Here is a 9,289-nt window from a genome sequence, read left to right on the forward strand (position 1 = left end):
CCAAACAATCAATTTGTATCTCTCTCACTCCTTCACTCATTCCTTCTCTTTTGTGGATGTAAAGAATATCATTAAAAAGTGTCAGCGGTAACAGTTTCACAACAGTGGAGTAATAGAGTAATAAGGCAATCAGCATTTGACCTTGGAAGACAACTAATTCATCTGCCCATCTATCTTAATTATTTCACTTTTCAAAGCACAGTGAAAGAGAAACTGTATCAGTCATTCATCCCTCTGAGGCAGCCGCATCTCTTCACCCATGTTGATTTTTGTTTTAAGTTTCTCAAGAGAAATGTTTGATGGACGTCAGGTAGCAGGAGATCTAGAAAGTAGTAAAGCGAGATCACAAACACATCTTATTAATGCATCAGAAGGCTATTACGAATACTTCATTTTGAGTATCTCCATCAGATGTGGCTTTTTATGCTCTCTTTCAATGTCATTCCTGATACCCAATACAAAAATTATGCCACAACACTGCAACATTACGCATTTAAGTAATAGTCTGAATGGCTACCACTGCAGATTACCATGCTCATCTTGTGAGAGGAACATGAGGCCAGAACCCCCCTCTGAATGGCGAGGAGCAGAAGGTAGGGTCGGCCATGTCTGGGAAAAGCTGCAGTGGAACATTTGTCAGGAGACAGTGACAAAAAGGGGGTGGAAGGGTGGGGAGGCAGAGCTCCACACTATTCAGAGACAATTTGTAAGCGCGGCTGTTGAAGTCAGGCCAAAGACTGGCGAACAGCTGGAGCCCCACCATGATTGATAAACGTGGGCCCCAAGAACTTCATTTCGATGTGAATGAAGACAAAAGCCCGACAATGTTCAGCGAGTGTGTAATGTTAGCGTCATTAAGTGTCAGCTCTGGACATGTCCTGGCTCTCAGATGGGCGACTGAGAGATGCCATGAGGGAGGTCAAGACCCGTGCTAATTACCATTTTAGGACAAAACACTCTTTTGTAGCTCTGCAATTATTGATTTACCTCTGAGGGGCGATCATTATGGAGTAGTTTTTGTTATGCGTTACGAAGATTGTAACATGCATGCATGTAGAGATTGCATTCTTGGAAATTTCCATTACAGAAAATATATGCAACTGTGGTGATTTATTAGTACATTTCATAGTGACTGCATAGTGATTTCCACATGAAAATTTACCTGGAAATTAAAATGTGGTGGTTTACCTGGAGTTGGGATTCGTAATGATAGACTCATTTTGTGGCCTTTGTGGTTCAGTCTGTAACAATAAATAGATTTAACAACAAAATCACACAACGTTACTCCAGTGCTTCACAGCAAAAATTATATCAAAATCAACACAATATTAAGGTACTGTTTTTTGTAGTCCTGTATCCCAGCTAACAGTGAACATTCTCAGAACCTTGGCCAATGATCTGTCAAGATTCTCTTAAAGTTTTGAACAAATTTTCTTCCAAGTAAAATTAATAGAAAATTTGTTTAAAGTTATCTGGTCTTTAATAGTGATATTAAATGTTAACAAAGGTTTAGCACAAAAAAAAAAAGTTATTTATACATCATTCGTGAAATGCTTTTTCTGAAACGTTTTAGTTGGATGTTAGTCTAACATTTTGTAAATGTTACTAATGTACTCGCTATTTCTTTCAGAATGTTCGGATTACATTCAAAAGTAATGTTTGCAAAATGAATGGAACGTTTCCTTAATGTTTGCATGGCAAAGAAAAACTGTCTTTAATATGTTTAAAAAACTGGACATTTTGAACGTTAAGAGAACACTCAGAAATAATGTTTTTGTAACTTAATGAGACTGTTATCAAAAGAACATATAACATATTTTCGTTATCTGGGATGTCGTTCACATGATTGTTTTTACAGCCTTGTAGTGGAAACAAATGGAGCAGGAAAAGATTTTCTCACCTTGAGCAGGTATTCCTCTCAAAGTGGTTCAGCGATGTATGTCATGACCATCATCATCATCATCATTTGTGTTTGCCTCTTCATTTGATTACTAAGGAGTTCTCGGAAAGATGCACTAATAGAGACATATAGCTGTGGAGATACTAACAGAGAAGCAAACCTGATTGTCAGTGCATTCTGCTTGTACTAAAATAAATTTTCTTGGTGGATGCTTTACAGTAAACTCAAAAAAAAATGTAGTTTGGTTTTTAAGCATTTTCATAATTAAAAAAAAATCAGAATCATTTGAGTTGTCATGGTACATAACATGGTACATAATACATATTACATTCTCTATGTGCACATTGCAACTGCAAAGACATTTAAGACATTTTTATACTTTTTGCAAGTTCAGTTTAATAACAATTCAGGAATTTTTTATATACTAGCTTAAATAATGTGCGAGAGCTCAGCAATACATATTGATTTATGGCACCCATCTTTAGCAGTAGTTTCCTTCATTTTATTTGAAAAATATTTCCAAATAAAAACAGAAAGGGCAAAAAAAAAAAAAAAGCAATTTAATATCTGGCAAACAGTCAGAAACCAGAACAAAGTAGATAAATCTATTCTAAGCTTATTAAAGGGATGGCTACTCTTGAGAACTTGCAGAGCAAATTGAAAAGTTTTCTGTCACGTTAAATATATAGATGAGTCTGAAGTTCATAAAATTGTGTATTGTTCTGTTTTAACCCTATATTTCAATATTGCAGACAACCTCGTGGCAACAAAGTGGATCCCTGGGTCATCCATTCAGCAATAGGCCAAATTTCAGCTGCCATGGCTCACAATGAATGAGTGAATATTGATGAACATGGAAGATCTACAGGGGTAATCTTTTTCCCCCGGAACGAGGGAGGAGAGAGGCGCCTTGGCAGTCCCGTGGGAGAAGTGCACCTCTCTCAATATTCAGAATATTCTGGTTGAAGTTCAGAGAGAGATATCAATCTCACTTTGAAGCGCCAGGCCTTCATTTGTTTGTGAGAGATGTGAGGTGTTCGCCAGATGACTGTGCCAATTCTTCAAAAGCCACTTACAGTAGAGACACTCACTGTAGCGTTTGCTTTTGTTGTCGGGGCTCAGATGACTCTCAAACCCAATGGTGAAGCCTTGATTGAAGCAGTGCACCCAATTCACCTGTGCGTTAAGGAGAATGTGCAACCTTTGCTATGATAGAGTGAAGCTGAATGCAAAGGCTATAGCTGGGAAATAAAAATACAAAAGCGGAAACATGAATTATTATAATAAAGCAAAATTGTATTTATATGGGGAAAAACTGATTTCTAAAAGTGTAAAAACTGTCCATTAAAACACTGTTCTATTTCAACTTTTAAACTATACAACTAATTGTTTATTGATATTTTTTCTTATTTATCAGACTGACAGAAATAATGCTAAAATACATCTACATACATGTTTAGCAAAATAGCAAGAATAATGACTGACAGAAATAATGCAAATGTACATTCATGCATTTTTATTAAAATAGCAAGAATAATGAAGCTAAAAGTAGTTGTGAATCGTTTATGAATTAGCTTTTATTTTTATAGTTTTTTTTCTTCATTTTTTTATTTTAGTTAAAGTTTTAGTTAAGTTTTAGTATTTTTTTGTAATTTTGTAATATTCATTTTATTTCAGTTTTAGTTTTTAGTTATCTTCAAGTTAAACTAAAAGAAAATGAGAAATAATGCCTTGGCAACTATCTGAAATTAAATAGCTTATTTTATTTCATTAATTTCATTATTTTCATTTCAAGAATTTATTGTCTTTTTTATTATTTTAGTTTTAGTTTTAGTTGATGATAATAACCCTGTTATGAATAGCATGAGTACATGAATCTCAAAATTCATAAATAAAATAAAATAAAATAAAATAATAAAAAAAGCCCTCACTCCAGTGGGCTCATTGCTCCACAGCAGAGCCACCCACTAGCATTTATAAACATTCATATGCCTGTCAATTTGCTTCAATTTTGTGTCACTTAAGAGAGGATTTCATCACCTGGAGGCTCTCCATGCACTTACCGCTAAGGTGCTGTTATTTTTCTTCTCTTTGTCATCAACACTTGTTTTTGAGTGGTGGCATGTGTTGTGTGTGTCAGAATGTTGGTTGCGGTTTTAGCAAAGCAATGGGCCATGCCGGCCTCTCTGTGAGCCTGTTTATAAGGGGAGTCTTCATGGCCACTCAGTTGAGCCTGGTTTACCAACACTATTGATTGCAGGTGATGTTCTGGACAGAGACCATCTGACCTCTTAGGGGACTTAAATACATCATTGTCCTGGAGGGGGACCTCGAGAGACCTTCCTGACCACAGCTAAAATCACACAGACATGCAACCACTGTGACATTGTTGGGGAAATAAAGTCATCTTCACAGAGAGAAATTACAGATCTGTTTAAAATGTTAAGTTACATTTAAACACTATAGAGAATGAAAAAGCAAATACGGTTTAGGTGGAAAATGGTGAAACTTTCATTTTAGATATGCATTATCACAACATCATGCAGCTCTTCCCTTTTGATTCCCTTGAATACTAATTAGATTTCTTAATATGCAATCATGTTAACGTTCAGGCTAATTTGCGTACCATGCATCTTTGTTTTCAAACACACCTTTGAGCAATTGATGGAAATCCAATGAGACGTAGGCTTACCTGCCATGAAACAACTACGTCTAGTGCCAACACGAGGCAGGGACAGGGGGAAGTACGTTTTAAATTAATTACCATCAGGCCCCTTGTAACCGTTCACTTTTGTAAACAAACATTCTAATATGCAGTAATTAATTAAATCTGCCACGCTCCCCCTCTCCTCTCATTGATCTTTCTTGGTTTTAGCTTCTAAATCTAGTCAAGGTGTTTTTCAATGGTTATAAACTGCCAGGTGAGAGTCTTTTCCTTTCCATTTAGGTCACAAAACTCAAGTAATTTCCAATGATCTTCTAGAATCTGAAGGCATCAGCAGTATGATGGGGATATACCAAAGAGTTTCCTCAGGAACTTCCTTTGCGGTAGAGTAGAACCGGTCTTCATGGGTTGGAGAATAGAGCCTGTTGGTTTTGGCTGGAGCTGAGAGCTTAGGGGCCTCCACTGCTTTTGGCCAAATCATCAGGAGCCCTGGGCAGGCATGACTGCTTCTCATCATGAAGAATAATGTTTGGCCTGGCAGACCATTAGGGATGCTAATTTTTGTTGGCTTTGTGATGTCACTTCTGATATCCTGGCAATCTGGCGGGGATTACCCGATGCGAACGTACAACCCGGTTTGCCAGGTTCTATTCCTCGTCTCGGCCCCAGTCGAATCTCTTACGCCACCTGCCTGCTAATGAGCGCTGGCGTTGGGGATGCCCATGTGGGCCATGTGGCAGGAATAACCATACACCAGCATCACCTAAAGCTCTACGTGAGCGATTGTGGAACGCGGCGTGACAGATGTTGTGCGGTGTAGGGACTATCAGAGGGGGATCAAAGGCACAGATACAAACAAACCCCTGTATGTCTCACCTCTGGCTCCGAATCATCCATTCAGAACAGAAATGATTTGTCTCCTCACTCCTAAGATGGCTAAAATGGTTTACAAATATTGAATTTCACCTACAGAACAGTCCTGCTTTATTTCAGAGAGAGAGACATTTACAGCTATTAAAATATATGAAAGAGATAGTTCACCCAGTCATGAAAATTCTTTCATAACTTACTCACTCTCATGTCATTCCAAATCTATAAGACATTTTCATCTGTGGAACATACAAGAAGATATTTTTAGAAAAAATAGGTGAGTCTAAATTAAGATGGAGAGTGCTTATTATTTGTAACATAACACAGCGCTGCTGTAATTTCAGACCAGAGTGATACTTACCAGGTGAGCTACTATTGGAGAGTCCATGCAAATCTGAAAAAAAGTCAAAAAGTCAATTACACAAGCAGCTCAAGCATGCACCATTGAAAGCTGGTGATGTTTTATTGAAGAGGTCTTTTAACTCACGTGAAATCCAGTGCGGTGCACCTTCTCTAGAGCACTGGTGTCAGGTGACCTCCCAGAGTCCAGAAAACAACTCTCAGGTGGTCTGCCATGCTCCAATAGGCTACCCATTACCCCCGTACACCGGAATGCATCAAGGGAAACTATGAGCATATCAAAGTAGGGTCAACTTCACAGCATTAGCTTATAGCCGTTTCTAATAATTATTTGCTGAGTACCAGGTACTGCCTCTCATTCTCTCTACTGGGCAGTGCTAACTAATTAAGGCACAGCAAGACTAACAAAACACTAATTAATTACAATTACAAAAAGATCAGGTGTAGCTGCTGTCTTCAATCACCAACAGAGAAAAACTAACGTTGTATTCTAGACACTGGTCAACCAAACACATTCAAGTATTGCATATTATAGGACGTTTTATACTGTACACTCTCAAAAATAAAGGTTCCAAAAGGGGGTTGTCGTAGCGATATCATTTAAAAAAAAAAAACATTTTCAGTGAACAGTTCTTAAAAGAACCTTTTTTTTTCTTAATGTGAGGAACATTTTAATAATATAAATAATCTTTTTCCACTAGAAAGAACCTTGGAAGGTTCTCTGGATTTTAAAAGTTCTTCATGGAACCATTACCGCCAATAAAAAAACTTTATTTTTAAGAGTGTAGATGGTTGCATTTAGCATTTAGCACAGTGGCATCCTTCAGACAATATGTAAAAGATTATCTCTGTACTTGCATCAAACTATATGCCAAGCTGTTACAGAGGGCAACATGCTGTCACCACAAATCGATCTGAAAACAGAAGCATCTGCATCTGGAGATGGGGCTAATGGAGGCATTGCCTTGGGTGTGTGATGGAGACAGCTTATTTTTTCCATGTGATTATCCTAACAGTGCTGCTTATATACAAATGTAAATGGGCTGCTTAGAAGCTCCCCCTCCCTCCATTTTTCTCTCTCTTTCTTTCTCTCTCTCTCTCTTCCATCTGCTAGACAATAGTTTTTAATCTTTAATCCATGAGCAACCACTGAACACTAGTGAATTGCAAATTACAGATGTTTTACTGTCTCAGCTATTTTTTTCTCCCCCGTTTTGCTTTCCAGCTTCCCACTGTCAGTCAGTGTCTCGCACATATCCTGTGCCATCATGGCACCATATGACACTGTCATCATTTGGTAATTAAACCCGTACTGGCTTTAAATATGAAAAGCTGGCAAGGGGATATGAGTTGATGGGGCTCGCTGTTGTGGGGACCAGATTTCACAAAAGCGTCCAGATTTCCGCAGGGAGAATTTTCTACTTTTTCCTACATTATTTCTTGTCTCTTACAACTGTTTTTGGTGCCCTTCACCGGTATGCCGGGTTACATCTTGCTGACTCCGTCACCATGTCTGATTTTGAGAAATTTGCCCTTAATACAAAATCTTCATATTAACACATTTTGTTCAATAAATGTATATACATTGTATGGACAAAAAAGAGAAACATTTTCAATTATTATTTATGCATTTTTATGTATTTATTCATTTATGATTTACATTTTAAAAAAAAGAGACATTTTCAATTATTATTATTATTATTATTATTATGTTTTGTGCTCCACAAACATAAATTAATAAAACAATTTAAAAAAAAATTGTGCTCCACAAACAAATTATTGAAACAATAAATAAAAACATTTAAAAAAACTAGGTCAACATACAGGTTTGGAATGATGACAATTTTAATTTTAGGTGAACTATTCCTTTAACATTTATCAAATGCTATACAGCCTTTACCAAATAAAAAAACTCACAAAACACATTTCTCACATGGTATAAGATTCACATACAGTTTCCAGAAGTTTCCTTCTGCATCACAAGAGGAGTCTATGACACTATATTGTTCATCGTTTACAAAAGAGAGGGATGATAAATGATGAGTGCTGAACTCATAGGGTGCATGAACCCACTGCGCCCTTCTTCTAAGAAAAAGAAGGGAGGGTGAAACTTATCTAAAGCTAAATGTGGCAGGAACTGGGACATATTCAAAAAGCCTTGCTGAAGGGAAGGAAAGGTCTGTATGTCCGAGGGGGCTGGAGAGAACAGAAGAGCTGCCCCATTAATCCACCACAGCCGCTGCTTTGAGAAACAGTGTGTAGTGTTGACCAGTGTAATGGACTATGCAATAAAACCATAATCAGCCACTCCCTGAGTTTTCAATCTGGAATCACGTCGCCTTCAGTCGATGCCCTATCCAAATGGATGATAACAGGAGAGATCTCGCATCCATTACAGACACTCCAACAACCTTTAATGCCAATCAAATGGCCCTGTTCTGAACCCTCCTTTGGCTTCCCCTGTATGCCGTGTTTCACTGTTATATCTGAGTGAGGAGTGTGGGGGACACTCTCTCTTCTCCGTTATGGCTTGCCATAGATCAAGGTCACTGTTTCTGTGATCATTACACCACTGAAGGTGACAGGTTGCATTTACAGGGCGATGATCAGAGGCCAGTGTGGGAGCCGAGAGGCTCTGTATTTCTCAGAAGGATAATAGATATGCACTTACACAGACACACACAATTACTGTGAAACAAAGCATCTCTACGGCATGGGGAAATCCAAATCTCTCTTCTATCACACTCCAGGCACACATTACCAAATGCTTCTGAGTTACTGCCGAAACAGGTCAAGGTCCTATGAATGATCTCCAAAATATCAACCATATGATGTTGTTGAAACTATAAATGACAAAACAGGGTAAGATATTAAACCATTTAACACCGCATTTAACAAAAGTCATATATGTGAGTGTGTGAGTGAAGAATGAGAGGGGGGGTATTAGAATCATGCCATGGGGTGCATTGAGGAGGTCGCAGCTTTCCATATTGCAGTCATGTTAGTGGAAGCTGTTTCCTGTCTGTTTTAAACAGTGGCAGCTGGCTTGAGAGCACCCTGGGCTGCCTCAGGGTCCAACACACACACACACACACACACACACACACACACACAAATGGCAATTGGAAACTCATTATATAGGAATATTAAAATACATTGTTAGTAAATTAATGAGAAATTATATATTGTACACATTTTTCTTTTTCATATTTTACACACATTTAAAGTGTATGTGTGTGTGCATATTAAGAGTTCAGATGCAAAAGCCTCTAAGTGCCATCCAAAATTTTCTTCTAAAATGGTTATTTTCCTCAGGCTCCTATGTTAATGTTCAGTTATTTTACTTTAATGGGAAAGAAAAGAAACTATTCATTGTCATTAAAGTGAAATTACTGAACCTACACATAGGAGCCTGATAAAAATGCTCATTTTAGAAGAAAATTTCAAACGGCACTTAGAGGCTTTTGCATCTGAACTCTTCATATATATATATA

Source organism: Sinocyclocheilus rhinocerous, unplaced genomic scaffold (assembly GCF_001515625.1).
Source record: "Sinocyclocheilus rhinocerous isolate Xijiao unplaced genomic scaffold, SAMN03320098_v1.1 scaffold869, whole genome shotgun sequence".
NCBI classification, from domain to species: domain Eukaryota; kingdom Metazoa; phylum Chordata; class Actinopteri; order Cypriniformes; family Cyprinidae; genus Sinocyclocheilus; species Sinocyclocheilus rhinocerous.